The sequence below is a fragment of the Hirundo rustica genome, chromosome 17 (genome assembly GCF_015227805.2).
Source record: "Hirundo rustica isolate bHirRus1 chromosome 17, bHirRus1.pri.v3, whole genome shotgun sequence".
Classification (NCBI taxonomy): Eukaryota; Metazoa; Chordata; class Aves; order Passeriformes; family Hirundinidae; genus Hirundo; species Hirundo rustica.
In genome coordinates, this window is record NC_053466.1 from 9,948,242 (window position 1) to 9,964,587 (window position 16,346).

At 45.4% G+C, this 16,346-nt stretch overlaps 1 protein-coding gene across 4 annotated transcripts in view; it reads right to left on the reverse strand.

Annotated features, from left to right (window-relative positions):
• TAOK3 (TAO kinase 3) overlaps positions 1–14,239 on the reverse strand; it is a 74,618-nt gene extending 60,379 nt beyond the window's left edge. The window contains exons 1-2 of one of the 4 annotated variants that reach the window (XM_040081114.2): positions 14,075–14,239; positions 13,327–13,389 (exon numbers count right to left, since the gene is read on the reverse strand). The gene's annotated coding sequence lies outside the window, so the exon portion shown is untranslated. Of the gene's footprint in view, positions 1–12,557; positions 12,624–13,326; positions 13,390–14,074 lie in introns of those variants that run through there. The other 3 variants (XM_040081115.2, XM_058422850.1, XM_040081116.2) reach the window with 3 other exon arrangements.
• Positions 14,240–16,346: the final 2,107 nt, after the last annotated feature.

The window sequence follows — 16,346 nt, forward strand, 5'->3', positions numbered from 1 at the left end:
CAGAGAACACGTATAGCTTCAAAATGCTTCTTAAAAAAACATCAACCCACCCAGAAATGCACCTGCATGAACCCTTCATTGTACAGACCACCAGCCCTCAGCACTGCATCACTCATAGCTATGGTAAAGAGCTGAATGTGAGCACTGCCATTTTTACATCATGTTTTAAAACTCATTTCATGTCCATTACTGCTGTGTGAGTGTTACTCTGAAAGACACGATTCCCACAGCGTGTGCAGAGCCAACACACAGGCAAATCCTCCAGCCTGCCATAGGGATAATATGAACCAACCACTACACTGCAAATAATAACTTCTGGCTTCTGTGTCAGCAGTGCAAAACAGCTTCCAAACCTGGAACTGAAGTGTCAATATCAAGCTTAAAAACTAATAAATGAGCTGAGGAAGCCCCTTTGCTGTGCAAAAGGGCAGGACAAGGAGTGCTTTGTCACCAAAGATTAGCCAATACACAAGAACACCCAGGGAAGTACAAGCAGAAAGGACATTACATATCTGAATGATTAAGACATTTAACCATTTAATTCCTTTCCATCATCACATTACCTCTACAACTCTTTCAATCACAGAATCAACACAAAGGCTAAGGAAAAGAATCCAAGCGTGCACCCCGAAGTGCAGCATTCCAAACACACACTCCCAGAACTTCCTCATCCTCCCCTCCTATCACTCATGGCCAGAAGAGACTGGACTTACTGAGAAAGTGAGATAAAGTAACAGTCAGAACAAACACAAACCACCCTGTAAATCTCAAAGAGTAACCCAAGGCAAACACTCAACAAACCCGAGAGATTTTAGAGGCTGCACGGAAAACGTGTCCTTCAAAGGCTGCACTATCTTCCCAAGCAGGGACACACAGAGCCCAAGCTCTTTAAGGACAAGGAACAAGATGACCAGCACATAAAGAGAAGCGCATTGTACTCATTTGAAGCACGTTTCTGACAGCTAATTAAAATATATCATCATTGAAATTAAATACAAGCCAGCAAAAGCTTTTCAAACTGATTCTAAAGCAACATCTGATTTGTGTTCTGGTATGGTTTGGGATCTGGGTTTAAGGCAGTCCCAGCACAGGCAGCAGAGCTCTTTATGTACCTGCTCTGAGTTCCACACCTCAGCAGATAAATTTGGCAGCCTTACATATGGGCTCAAGATTTCCATTTGAACCAGAGGTTTCTTCATTCAATTCAGTAAATGCACCATTTGGCATCTAATTTAGGAGGGAGGATAATACTTTAAAGCTGCTTCTGAAAACAGCGGAATATGGCCAGATTACTGTAGAAAGATCCTGGAAAAGCTACAAGGAATTCAGCCAGTTAAAGTACTTTGCCACGATCAGCCTGGAAATGCCCCTTTGCCCTGGGAATGCCTTCCAGCGTGGATTTATTGAACACATAATTGAAAGCATTCGCCATCAGGTCTGTCTGATTTCAGATCAGACGCTCTAGACTTCATTGCAGCTTCTGAAACAGAGAATGTGAAAGGGGCACCATCAATACTGGCAAAGACTGACTGACCCCAAAGCTCAGTGAGTGAAACGGTATTTGGGGAAAGCAGATCCTTCAAGATGAACTAAAAAAATGTTTTGATCATAGAGAAAAATTGATCTCCAGCATACACCTGTCCTCCCAGCAGAAAAAAAAAAACTTGCTCTAGATCACCAGACTTCAGCCTTTTACAGCCAAACTGAGTCACCATGAGACAGTTTAAAGCAGCAGGAAAATAATCTCAAAACACTACGCTCTGGTACATAAACTGCTTGTGTGGTACTTACTGTGGCAAGCAGAAGACTTCCATTTATATAAACATCCTTAATTTTCTTTGAGAAAGCCAGAATAACCACTATTAATGCTGCAGCAAATGCACATGGCTACACACTTGACCTGAGGATTGCTGAGTTTTGATGGCTTTAATCACATCAATATGGGGGGGAAGAGGCAGGGAGCCAGGAAAACATCACTGTGTGCCTTCAGAAAACTTGTTATTTTTAACAGTGCAGTTTAAGATCAGCAACCCTGAAGCAAAATGGTCAGAACATTTTCTTCCACCGGTGTTGACAGCACACCAAGAGCTTTCAGAGGGTGAGTATTTTAAGCCAGTTCAGCAAAACAGAGATCCCAGGAAGGGGAGCTCACCTACTGTGGCAAAAACCAGCGTAAGAAGGGTGAGTTTATCCATCCATTATGCTGAAGAGCTTAAAATAGAAACATTCTATATGTCTCACCTCAGGCCAGGATGAACAACTGAACAGAAGTGAATCACTGTTACAGCAAATGACTGGAAAACACTGATGGAAACTGAGGCTATCTTCTGCCTCTCCCTGCAACCCATGAAAAAGTCCTTCTTGCTGCATGTTTTTACAAGGAGGAAACAAAATCAGACCCACTATTTTTTCCCTTTTTTCCCTTTAATCAAGCTGGAGAAACAGAGGCTGATCTATAAAGCTTCACCTCTCCCTGCAATCCCTACTATGCCTCTGTCCTTACCCATGGATGTACAACTGCAAAAACAGACAGAAGACAGAGACGCTTGGGAAATGCATCACATCCAGTCCTGGAGCTCTGGAGGTTTAATAAAAAAACTAAAATCAGCAATGAATAAAACTGGGGTGAAGAACTCACGTGTTTAGTGCGTTCTGGTACAAAGAAAACCCTCTTTAAAACAGTAACTGAGAGTTTAATTTACCAAATACCCTGGTTAACAAGAAAAAAAAAACCAAAATTCACATTCAAAATGAGGTATTCTGCTAAAAATACCCAGCCAGCTGCAATTCCCACCTTATGCAGGCAGGCAGAAGTGCTTTGCAGTCCCCCTCCCCAAGCAGACACACGCTCACTTCCTTCTTCATTGCAACATCAGAGGCTCAACCCGATGCTAACAAGCCACAAAGTCCTGCCCAGAACTTAAAAGTCACGCCCCAGTAATTACATAAAATAAGCTCTAAGTGCAAGTGGTTAAAAAAAAAAAATCAATTTACTCAGCTTCAGTTTTGATTTTAATTCCAAAATATTTTGACTTGTCGTAAAACAGAAAAGCCATTTTCATTTGAGGTTTGCTCCCTCCACCCAGATGTTTCATTAACTCTCTTTTTTCTCCAATCTCACTGTAGAACATCAGCTCATTCATTTATCTCAATGCTATGCCAATACAGGGATCAAACCCCTAAACATGCAACCTCTTAAGGAGGACATTTTAAGGTGCATTTGAACTTTACTTTTTGTACATAGAACACAAAGGATGAAAGAAATTGTGGGGGGAGGAAAGGAAAAAAGAAAAGGAAATGTAGGATAATGTAAAACTAAAACTCACTTGCGCAGATGTCCCACTCAAAAGTGGTCCAGGACATCAGAGTAACCTACAAAAGCAGCAAAGATCCTCCAAAATCTTTGCTAGCTCCCAGCAAAAAGGCAAAGTGCTCTCCCCTGACCTGACCTAAAAAAAAAAGCAGCACACAAATTCCTGAACAAGAAAACCCCTGTACACTGCATACAGATTTTCCCCAGAGAAGGCAAAATACATCACGTGACTGTTTATGGAATCAAATTTATAAAAAATAATCATTTTTCTTCTACTGGTGCCCAAAAAAGACCAACAAACCCCGCCACAGCCCAGGAGAAGGCTCCAGGTCAGGGAGCTGACATCACCCTGCTCCAGAGGGAACAATACCTGCTGGGCACAGCAGCCCAGGCAGGGCGTGGTTCCTCCAACAGGAACCAAAACCTTCCCCACTGCACACGCACAGCTCCCCGGCCACCTCTTAGCACCAGCTTTTGCTCTTCGCTCAAATCCCCCGCTTTTTAAACACCCACCCGACCACCGCAAGCGCCCCAGCTGCCCCCACCAGCACAGACAGCCCTTCGCTCATGGAGACAACGAGCTTGGCATGGTTTCTCCCCTCAGCTGGGGAGGCAGATTGTGCCCCACATCCCCCTGCCACAAACACAGCAGCAAACCTTTGTGCTTCTGCACCACCAGGGCTCGGAGGTTCCTCCTGCCGGGGTGAGTGGGGGGAACCCTTCACCTCCGCAATCCCATCTCTGACACAGCTTCCGAGCTTCTGGGATACAGAGGCATAGGGCACTGAGGGGGGCTCACCCTGCCCCTCAGCTCTGCTTTGCGAGAGTTCCTGAGTTATGGATGATGACACCAATTAAGCGTCCCTTTTGTTCAGAGACAGAGATAGAAATATGAAAGTTTTCTGACTTCCTCTCTCCACACCCTCGAGGCTCCACAACCCACAGCTTCACCGACAGCAGCTGCAAGCGCTCTCTGGATGGGGAGGCCCTGTCACCGGGAGCCAAACGCTCTTTAAACTGAGGTGTTTGATTCTTTAAACACCCACCACAAATTCCCTGGATGGCGTTGGAAGCCAGGTGGGCTTAGCAGCGCTCAGAAAGGCTTCTCTTCTGCCAAACTGTATAATGATCTTCCTGAAGAAAAAACAAACAAACTCTCCTCATTTGTGTTAATGACAAAGTCTATCTGTAGACTGTAAATTGGTGCTTCCTTTTCTAACTTTAGGATCTTGGTTAGATACTGCAAGTAAGCCTCACACTTAAACAACAAATAGGATTTAATATTACAAAGTAACTTTTCACCTTCAGTAATTCCTGTCATGGGGGGCCATGGCTTAATATTTTAAGAAGCCATTGTATACCTGAAATACGAAATAAATTTCATGTTTGGGAATACCTGTATCAAAATCTAGTCAATATTGTCAGTGCCTTGGCACAAACATTCTGCTTGGGATCTTCCCCCACTTTTTAAAGCAGATACTTGTCCATGTAGATTATAAAACACTGAGCAATGAACATACAGCAAATTGTGTCAGAAAAGCCTTTCCTCGGTTAAATCTGAATACAAAACCTTAAAAAAAAAGGCAGGTACAAGTAATATAAAGCATCAAAATGGGGATTCCTAAAAAAGGCAATTAAAAGCAAAAGGAGGGAGTGTTACAATGATTCGAGTCTTCCCCAAGACAACCCAAATGCTGCGGGACCCAACCCATGCCCAAGAAAGAGAAAGTGAAAGCTGTTAATTTACTCATTAACGGAAATCCAACAGTGGCATGGGGAGGGGTTTTGTTTGGTTTATTTTTTTTTAGAAAAATACTCACAGTGTAATTTAGCAGAAGTTTGTACCATCCATCCTCATCCTCTGTCTGTTCTTATCTCCAAACCTCTGGCTTTGCTACTCCTGGTCATTTCACAGCAGGACCAGTTTGTTAATTTGAACCATCCCCTGGTAGCACAAAGGTTCGTGCCAACCCAGCTCAGTGGGAGAAAGGAGAGGTGGAATAACAGCTGGTTTTGATTCAGCACTAAAATCAGCTCAAAATTAATATTAATTTGCAGACTCATGATTATAAATTCACAACCAATCCAATTCCTGATCCCTGCCTCCTCCAGCCTTTTGCTTCAATAGGAATCCACGTTTCTATTTTTCTTTCACTCAAAATATTTCCAATCTGCCAAGACACAGAAAACAACTTTTGTATGTAATAATGAAAAGATGAAACTGCAAAGATAAATAAAACTGTCTGGATTTGGACCTCGAGCTGTCAAGGCTGCATCTTGACTTTCAAGTGAGTGTGAATTTTAAGAAAGTTATTAAAGTTTAATAAGGTGCTATCGCTAATGACTAACAAGGTTACTTGGTTTGGGAAATAAACACTGGTATCTAGCTTTCCCAAAAATGGGAATTTTGCCTTTCCTAGCATAGTTATGTTATTATAATGGTGGCCAGAAAGGAAAAAAATTGATAGATACTTTCTAAACATACTATCAAATTAATTTTAAAAGCCACAACATGAGCATTCACACAAAAGTTTCACAGACTGTCAAAAGACCTCAGCTTGAAGATCACCAGATCTAAGAGGTTTTTAATAGTTGCTTTATGCCTTTTAACTAACATTTCTGTTGCCTAAAACATTTTTTGAAGATTCTTTTTATTTTCTTCGGTTTACAAAGCGAAAGCAGGGCAAATTCCGAGTTAGGCGGACACACAGGAAAAACTCAGCTGATTATAAAGCACTTCTCCTGCCATGAAGGTGCTAAGGGCTCACTAGTGGCAGAATAAGTCATCATCACGATGCTGAACTGCCAAAATTCACTGAGGCTACGGCATGACCTGCATGCAAAGCCAGCCGTGAAATCGCAGCGAAGCGCTCAAGGCAGGCTCGAACATCCCAGCATATGCTCCAGTTCTGCTCCAGACCACTGGAAATGCAGCAGCCTGGATCTACCCGGGGTAATTGCAGGTGAAGCCAGGGAACAGCCACTATCAGAGCTTCAGCTATTAAAGCTGCTTAATGAATGGTGTAACAATAACCCAGGCTTAACCAGTTCTCTCATTGCAGGACCTTAACCATAATAAGCCCCTTGAAAATTCCTACAGTGTTTTCCAAAGATCTTACAGCATGAGGCTACTAACTGTGCTCCCACAGCCTGTGAGACAGGTATTAGTCAGCCTTTTTTTTTTTTTTTTCATTTAAGTACAGATAAAAAGTGAGGCAGAAAGCTGGCAAACAACTTCCCTGTGGATACACAGCTGACTAGTGGCATACAGAATCCAGATCTTCCAGATTCCAGCCCTGTCATCAGCCAAAAGGCCATCATTAAGAGGAAAGAAATTAGTCTGGTCTTATAAATAGCATTTGAATATAAGCCTTGCTAAAATATTTGCAAGGAGTTGACCTTAAACACTAGCAGAGCTGCACTGGTAGCCTGGGGCTCCAAGCACCAGCTTGCACAGCACTGGGACTGGGATCCCGTCCCTCTGCCTCCCTGGATGTCTCCAGAGCCTGGATCCAGCACAAAGTGTCCAACAGATCAGACCACAATCTCATTTCACCACCTCTGGTTTGGGCTCAGCATATCAAAAAACCTAAGACTGCACTAAAAATATAAACAGCATTGTTCTAAAATACTCAGGTAGGCAGGAAAAAGCAAATTAACAACAAGCCTGAGTCAGCAACTTTCTCCTGCTTTAAGGCACCAAGTCAGACTGGAAGAAATCTCCCTGTAACGTTAAGAACTGGAAACCTACAATGTAGAAAAGGTGCCCAACACACCTAAAATCTGGAGCATTTGTCCAAGTTAATCATCCAAACTGCTCAGACTGCATTATCACACATTTACCTGTAATTTCTGCAGGTCTCGAATGCCTAAGTGAGATATATTTTGATTTATGGCATTTCCATATGGCACCACAAAGAAGCAGATCTTTTTCTGCACTACAGCTTCAGTATCTGCAGCAGGTCTAACTCCTGGGCTACAATTCCTGCAGAAAAATACTACGCTCAATACTGATTTTTGCAGCAAAAACCCTCTTATGTCTCGTTCTGTAAAAATCTAACTTCATTTGAAGCAATGTACTTTCTAAAGGCAACCCTATGATACCAAGTGGAAAACTACAAAGCAGAGTTAAAGCAAACAAGAGAAAAATAAGACTTTGTGTAGCAAAAAAGTAATTCCTGTAGTTACTCATTTATTCTGGTTTTAGGTACCTGGGCTGCTCCCTCCCACCCATGTGGGCCATGCCCAAGTGCTGAACACACAACCTCTAAACCACAACAGGAGCTCTCAGTCCAAGGGAAGAGCTGGAAATGGAAAATTTGTTATCTTCTGTGGGGATCCTCCTCAGAGGAGAGACACCACAGATAAAAAACACACAAAAATTTTTGAGAAAAAGCTGCCTGAGTGGTACAAGTTGGAAGGTTTTTTCATTTCTATCCCTCACTTTAGCAGCTAACTGTTGTTACAGGCAGGAGAGCCATAAAATCCTATTTTTGGCTGTCTGCTTCCCAAATGACAGCAAACTCCTGACTCTGAGAACATGAACGTCTCACACTGGAACTAAAGGCTCGTGTCTCTTAATGAAAAAGCAGCAGAGAGAAAATTCCCTGCGTCCTGCCCAGGAAGAACAAACTCCCTGGATTATTATGCATTAAAGCACCGCTGGACTGTGGCACAGCAGATGAGACCTGACTCTCAACAGAGCCTGTTTCCATCCCAGCTCACATTTAGGGCTCAATTATCTTATCTGCTCTGCCACTCGCATACTTTCCAGATAAGAAATGTTTTTCCCCTCTTTTGAAGAGCTAAAACTGACACCACTACCAGTGTTGAGATTAGTAATGCCAGAAATTAAAATTCATTTGGCCTAATGCTTTCTTAAAAATATTTCATGTGCAGGCTAAGGCTGGGAATTAGAGTTAATTGAGAGGCTGGGTGTGAGTTTTAACACCAGCAGGATGTTCCACAAGGGGAAAAGGAGCATGGTCCCCACTTCAGTTTCCCCACAGGGTCAACCATCAGTTCATCTCCAGCTGAGAAACTGCACAAGAGTTGGGAGGGAGGGGAAAAAGCCTGTTTTCCTCTTCCAATCTATGACTAAGGATGAGGCAAGCAAAGGGAGGATCTAAGATCCTGAAGGCGATGGTTAACAAGAGGTCATTAGTTAATTCCCTCAAGGGTAGCTATGACTTCCTTTTATTAAGTAACAGCAGTTTTTAATGATGTCAAATATCTGTTGCCATTCTAAAGGACACAGCATACTCAAACTTTACCTGAACCAGGCAGAATAAGCAAAGACACACAAGAAACCCTGAACTGAGAGGCAGATTGTCACTAACCTTGTAATGCAAAAAAAAAAAAAAAAAAGGCTCATCTGATTTTTATCCCAAAAATTTACAATATATATTCTTTCTTAATTATGTACTTTTGGCCTAACAAAAGCAAATTTAGCATAGTCTGTTTCAATCACTACTTTAAGATGTCCAAATAAACTGAGTTGTTAGAAAAGAAGACAAACACGAGCACCATTCTAAGGTTTAAATGAAGTTTTTTGCTTAAATCATTTCTAAGAAAGCTTAATCAATGAACATTTATGACCAACCTAAACGACCACAGCACCTGGGAGCTTCAGTTACCCTGCAGCAAGACCCTACAGAGTGAGAGCAGAAGCCACGCCTGCTCTAGAAAGATTACAATCATCCAAAGATGAATAGTTAAAAAACACAGGAGAAGACAAGGAAATAGGTGACTGGAATTTATGTTCTCTGTCGCTGCACTTTAGTCCACTTTCCCTTGAGCCTTCCAAGGACCAAGGTGTGTGCTTGTTTCCTTTCCCTCCTTCAGTAAAAAAACCCAACCCTCCAGAAGTCACATAAAGACAAAAAAACCCCGAACAGAACACATAAATAAGGTGTTTTGGATAGCAAGACCAGAAGAAAACTATTTACACATTTTAATACCTCTGCCTACCATTTGAGAGAGAAAATATTTTATTTTTTTTCCCAGGTTTTTTAAGCTGTCATCCCACAGAGCAAGACTGTACCACAGTAAAAGGGCAGACACACAACTTTTGGAAGCATTCTGTTGCCATTTAAAAGAATCCTTTGAAATTACCACACAGCACAGTAGTGCACCCAGGACAAACCAACAGCCAGAGCTGTTTACAAGCTTTCTGCTCAGTGTTAGACTGAAAACCCCAACCCTTTTTGCTGTGTAATAAATCAGTGCTCCACGTTTAACAATTTTCAGTGGTACCATATGCTACGTAGTCCCATATGTTCCATTACAAGGGAGAAAAACATCATCTCAACATGAATCATCACTGACTGTGTTCCTGTAAATCTGGCTTAAACACTCACAACGTTCAAGGGCAACCCTAAATAAATCTGCTCAATATTATGCCAGTTTCTGTGCAACAGAATCACAGCTCACATATAAAAATTAGGGGGAAATGAAGTTTAACGTAGGAAGCGAGCACAGCCTGCATCTCTCTTAAAAACAGACTCGCCACAACGTTTGGCACACGTTCATCAGTTCCAATCTAATAATGACATCCTGCTCACAAAATGCTGATGGTATCTGGTACTCCCAACACCTTTCATCCTAAATAGCTTGATACGTGTGGAAATACATACACTGCATACAAAATTCGCTCTTCCCAGTGCCAGGTTCTGCACCACAGTGAATCCTGAGGAGCAGTTGGTAGAGAAGTAACAAACCAAACCCATGTGCGTGTTTTAGACTCCAGGGGAATGCAGCTGGAAGTGTATGGCTTATGCAGGAATTTGGGTTAACACCTCCACTCTCACAGTGACAATTTCTTAGGGAAGTACAAATGTTCTCGCTCTTCCCAAAGACAGCATCACCTGCAGCACAAAATCGGCTCATCCCAAATCAAACTCACGGAACACCAAGGTCATCATTTGCCCTTCTTTTGAGGGATTTCTTGGGCTCTCAGATAACCCAGCATCATAATTAACAGTGCCAGCAGGAAGAGGTGCAAATGGAGGGCAAACTGGGAGAAATTTCCCATTTGAAAGCCTTTAGTAGCCAAGGAAGGACCACGAGCGACCACATGCAATGACCGGTTTCATTAAATTCTAAATCAACCAGAGTCCAGTTTGACCTAATATTCAGGGTGGGGAAAAAAAGTAATTACACCAACATCAAGCTATTACCTGTCCAAGGGCATAAGTGCCTAGTTCATTAGCAACTCAGACAAACTTGTTTTGTAAGCTCTCCATATTAAATTTGAAATTTCCCTGCCCTTACAAATTAAACTAATGATTTGTGACACTAACCTGAGTTTATAAACAAGAAATCTTCCAACCTGCTCAAATACAATGTGTTCTTTGCCACCCTGAATAAGAACAACCTATTAGCCAACGTAATTTCAATATTTAATTAATTTAAATAAATTAAAAATAATTTAGAAATTAAGACTAGCAGTACTCCAGATTTCTTGAATCTTAGAGCAAAACCTACTGATCTTTAAAAAGATACACTTTTGTATTTCCAACAGGATGTTAGAAGTGAATTCCCATGGTTTAGTTCTAAAGAATAAGGGCAATATGTCACATTAGGAACACTGCTCTTTAATGCTGGAAGTGGGGCTTTATAACAACTGAGAAACTGCCACAATGCCATTAATAACTCGGATATCCAACATCCTTCAGCAGCTCAAGAGATGGATGACCACGCCCAATCAATTTAATTTCTATTTCAACTTTCCTCCTCGTTAATGAGGAGCTGAGGCTCTCACAGATGAGAGCTCCTGGCACACAATGCCAGTGACAACTTTTAAGCGATGCCCACTGCATGATTACAATGAAAAATCACAACCTGTGCTGCCCATGTAAAAATCACAGGAGAGATTTCCTTTTTACCCAGAGGGAACTCTCAGATTTACCAGATCAATACCTTCTAAAACACACTTCACTCAGAAAACTAAAACAAAGCTGCCAGAGAGATTTCAGGGAGTGATAAAAAGACTCTCAGGGAAACTCAGTGAGCTGCCCCTGGAAGAACTGATGACCAAGCAGGCACCAGGCAATTGCATCATGTTTATTACACAGCCAAGGGCAATCAGATCCTTCTGGTTTAATCAATGGCCTTCAAATGAGGAAGTAGTTTGAAAATAATAAGCATAAAACAAAATACTCTTTTGGGTTCGCTTTTTGAATTCTTCCCTGTTGTGTGAAAACACGACTATTCATAAAGCTGAGCACGCCCTGAAACAGAATTTTATAGAAACCTACTTCTTGAATACCTTTGATGCCAAAACTGCACTTTTATTCCAACTCAGTTTGCTGTAAATGCTGTGACTGAACTGTAGAGGGGTCCTATTAAAAGACTCTGAGCTCTATCTTAAAACAAAAGATATATTTCCTATTTAAAAACATTAACCGTAGATACCTTTTTCTGTGTAAAAGCCACAAATAAACAAAATTTAAAGTGTTCCACAAACACCTCCTTCCCTGACGTTTCTCATAACCTGGATGTTGCAGCATCTCACGAGGCTGCATAACAACCTGGAACAAAAACCTGTAAGAGGAGAAAACAACGAGTCTGTGTTCCTGTTCCAAACTCACTGACCACTGCCTTGTTCCTGCTCCCCAGCAGGCCAGCAAACTCCAGCCCTGCGCCATACAAACAGGGTTTGTCCCTTAAAATAAGACAGCAGGTCACTCAGAAGGAAGAGAACTCATTTCTGCTGAAAGTTTCCCCCATCTAGTAACACATCATGGAAAAGAAATCTAACAGTAAAACCCTGATGATGCAAGAGCCACATTTAAAATGCACACAAGCAGGAATACCTCATCTTTAAAAGCTTTGACTTGCTAAGATGCTTTTTAACTGATAATGATGCATCGATGTAAAAGGGAAGCACGTAGAGAGAATCACTGTAAGTAATACACACACAAAAATAAGAATTGGTTTGCAATCTGAAAGGCCACTGTACAGAGGAGGGTGGATGGAAACAAACCAGCTCAAGGTTTCCTCAAATCAGATGCCAGAGGAAGTTATATGATGAGTTGGACAGCAAATAAGAAATCTGGATTTGATAAATGAGACATTTATGCAGATAGGAACAGTTTGCAGCCTCACTGTGGGTGCATGTAAGAATCATCAGATATTTGTATGAAGATCAGTGTTAAAAGGGAGATTACAGACAGGTGCTTACAATTAAAACATGCCCTAAGTTGTTATATTAGCCCCTAAGAACACGAAAACAGCTACCTACCAGAAACAGCCCAATTTTAAGCTCACAGAGATGAGTATGGTGTATTATCTCTCTCCATGAACAATCCACCATCAACATAGAAACACCAACACGTGTCCTCTCATAAATCCGGTATGGGATACATCAAAGTAATGAGCACTGGCAAAACAAGCTGCATCACTCCCAGCACTGCAGCCTTCTAAACATTTGCTAAAATATGTCAGCAGACCTTGAGGAACAGATTGGAGCCCACTAATTCTCAAACAACATAAGCGCCACAAACCACAGCCAGCACTGCTGTACCCACTAACTTTAAATCACCCTGCACTCTGTGGAACAGGACCCACTAGGATCCAGAACCCCAACTGCTTCCACCTTCTTATGCGGATCACTATCCAGAGAGATGGGCAGGGGGGATGCCAAATCCTTCTGGCATAGCCAGGGCCAGAATCAGCACCACCTGCTTTGCTGTTTTTAAACAAACAAGGAGCTGCTGCTGGATTGTGTGAGAGCCCAGCATTCCACACACCTCCCAGAGCAGTGTCCCACCGGCTTCTCCCGCACCCTGGGGAGAACAGCCCAGCTGGGGACAGCAAACTCAGCACCGAGCTCCCAGTTCCGCCCAGGCGCAGGAGAAAACAAGGATACCACCAGGGCTACTCAGTAGCTACTGAAGTTTAGAACTGCCATTGTTCTAGGAATTCATTCCACTCACGTTCCTGGGGATGGGGCGTGAGGAAACACGAGGAGATGTATTCATGAAACAAAATTCTGAAGGCTTAGTACTTGCCTCGTGTCCTCCTTCCTTCGCCTTCCCACGCAAGTACGAGCGCTGCTCGATGGCATCCAGCACCTACAGCAAATCATTTCTCCGTGTCATTAAAAGGACAGGGACATCTGCTCGCACCAGACCTACGTCATTGCTTCCAACTCCGCTCAAAGCTGACAGAAACGCAGCTCCCTCTTCCCCTGAATTCAGCAGGACACATTCCAGGTCGCAGACAGATCCCGGGGTAATCCCAGCGGAGCAGCGCCGTTCACCCGAGCAGTGCCCGGCTCCAGGTGAAGGCAGGCGGCCGCTCTCCCTCCTCTCCTCTCGCTCCCTCCGGGGCGTTCCCGTCCGCTCGGGGCTGCTCTGCTGGAGCTCCGACTTCCACAGAGCTCCCGGGGACAGCTCCCGGCACACGGGGAAGAGGCAAGGAACGAGGGAGCGAAGGGAGAAGGGAAGGAAGGCGCGGCTGTTCCCGGTGCCCCGACACGAGGTGCGGGGCAGCTGCCCTCGTCCTGCCCCCGGCCGGGCTCTCTCAGCCCCCCACACCCCACACTCCCAGCCCTGCGGGAGCTGCCCCGACCCCGAGCAGCCCCAGGCGGGCTCCGCCATGAGACACCCCGGCACCGAGCGCCCCGCGTCGCCGCAGCACCGACAAAGTGCCGTTCTTAGCCCCAAAGGCGCTGCCAGCCCCGGCGCTGCCCCCTGCCCTCCGCGCCCCGCCGGGACCCGCCTGTCAGCGGCGCCGCTCCCTCTGCCGGTGCCTCACCTGGTGCCGGCCGGCGGCAGCGGGCCACGTCCGCGGGGCCCGGGCGGGGAGGGAAGACGAGGAGGAGGAGAAGGAGGAGGAGGAGAAGGAGAGGGGGACGGAGCGTGTCCGCCGGGCCGTGCCCGTCACCGCCGCTTCCTGCCCGGCCCCGCTCGGCGCTCGGCTGCTCCGCCTGGCCGCTCAGGCCGGGCCGCTGAGCGGCGCCGCCTCACGGGGCGCACCACCCGCGCCATCGGCGCTCGATTGAGCGGCCTGCGCGGTGCCGCGGCGGGAGCGGGGCTCTGAGGGAGGGGGAATGGCGGGAGCGCGGTGTGGGGTCACAGCGAGAGCAGCGTGTGAGGGTGGGGGTTTAGGGGCTGCAGCAGCCTCGCCCGTGGGTGTTTGTGTCGGGCCTCAGGTGTGCGTGGGGGGTGTTAGGGCCCATAGTGGTCTCAGGTGTGTATTGGGCCCACAGCGGGTTCAGGTGTGTGTGTGAGGGACTTATGGACCTGCAGTGCTTTCAAGAGGGTGAAGGGCCGAGCGCTATAGTAACCTCAGGTGTGTGGTGGAGGGGAGCGGGATGTTGCGGTCTCCAGTGGTCACAAGTATGGGAAACGGATGTTGGGGCCCGCATCAGGCTCAGGTGTGTGCGTCAGGGCCCATAATTAGATCAGAGGTGTTTGTGTGTGTTTGTGTACATTGTCAGGGTCTGCAGCGGTCTCAAGTTGGGGGGATGGGGGTGTTGGGGCCCACAACAGTGGGCCCAGTAAAAAGGCAGCCCTGAGTCTTCAATTCTGTGCTGCAGGTGTTGGGGGAGCCCTGACAGGGTCTGTGTGTCCTGTGGCAGGTCGCAGCAGGAAGAGGCCCCTGGTACCCAAACAGGAGCAGCTGTGATTTGGCTGCGAAGCCCCAAAGAAAAAGAAACTGTAGCAGGGGTTGAGAGCTCTGCCTTAGGAATTGCTCAGAGCAGAGGCAGGGTAAGGTGAGTTCATGCTGTTTCTTCCTCACTTCATGGCTCCTCACAGCCTCTGAACCTAAACACTTCATAGCTATAGAGACTTACTTGACAGGGGGGGTTAATGACTTCATTTTCCTAAATAAAACTGAAGGACCAGAACTTTATCTGCTGGTACCTCATGCAGCCTTATTCTGCCAGCTTGCTCCTGACAGCTGTTCCCCTTGTTGGGCTTCTAGAACCATCCTCAGAGAGCCGTGTGAAACCACAGGTACGGAAACCTGAGAGCCCTGAGTCCCAGGTGAGGGGTGTTGGTGTGTCCTGTGCCTTAGAGGCCAAGGTACAATACCTGCTCTTCTCATTATAGTCTAGTAATTCCACACAGTTTCCTGTTTATAAGCTGAGCTCCATAACCTTTTTTTAACACCTCTGTTTCTTACAAGTGGAAAAAAGAGCATGGTGAGCACAACTCATCTGTCAGCAGCTCTGTGAAAAGCTGATGCTGAGCAAGCAGGAGGCAGAGATCTCTCCCCAAAGCGAGCGTGTACAGGGCTCTGAGTGAGCTGTGACGGGAACAACAGCTCCGATGGAAGCACGAGCCAAGAACAACAGCTCGACAGGGAACTTTACACTTTCCCTGACAGCTCCTTGGGGCGGAGACAGTTAAGTTTCTGCGATTGTAAGGGAAACATGGCATTCCTTAAAGCTGAGCCTCCTCCCTCGGGTTCCCACTGAATGCCTGAGAGATGACAGCAGAGGGTGTCTCCAGCAGGCTCCTATTAAACAGGAGGAATTAGCACGGAGGGAGCAATAGCAAGAGCCCAGTTTTGACCACAGAATGAGCTAAAAAACTTTGCATCAGCAGCAGTTTGCGGTGTTTTTACGCACTGGGTGCATGCAGCTCCTGTTCAGGGGGTTCCTGTGCCCTCGTGTTGATGCTTGCACCTGCCCGATGTGTGAAGGGCTGTGCCAGGAGGGCACATCAGCTCCAAACAGAAAGTGCTGAGGCAGCAGTGGGGCAGGGCAGATGAGCCTTGGGAGGGCAGCTGTGGTTCAGACACACTTAGAACTGGTTTGGTATCCCCAGCAGCACAAACCCGGCTGGAGTGTGTGCACAGATGGAACAGATACAGGAAATGGGGGAGAAAGGGGAAATATTAGTGTCTGTAAAGCTCCCAGGGGCTCTGGTTAGTTCTTGAGTCCTGCAATCCCATTTCTATTTTTAGCTCAGTGACTGGATGGCTTTGGGGAGTGATTTGAGGAGCTCAAGCCGGGTGTGAGTGTGAGGAGAGAACAAACCCATGGGCACCAGGCAGCTCATGCCATGTGGCAGCCGCC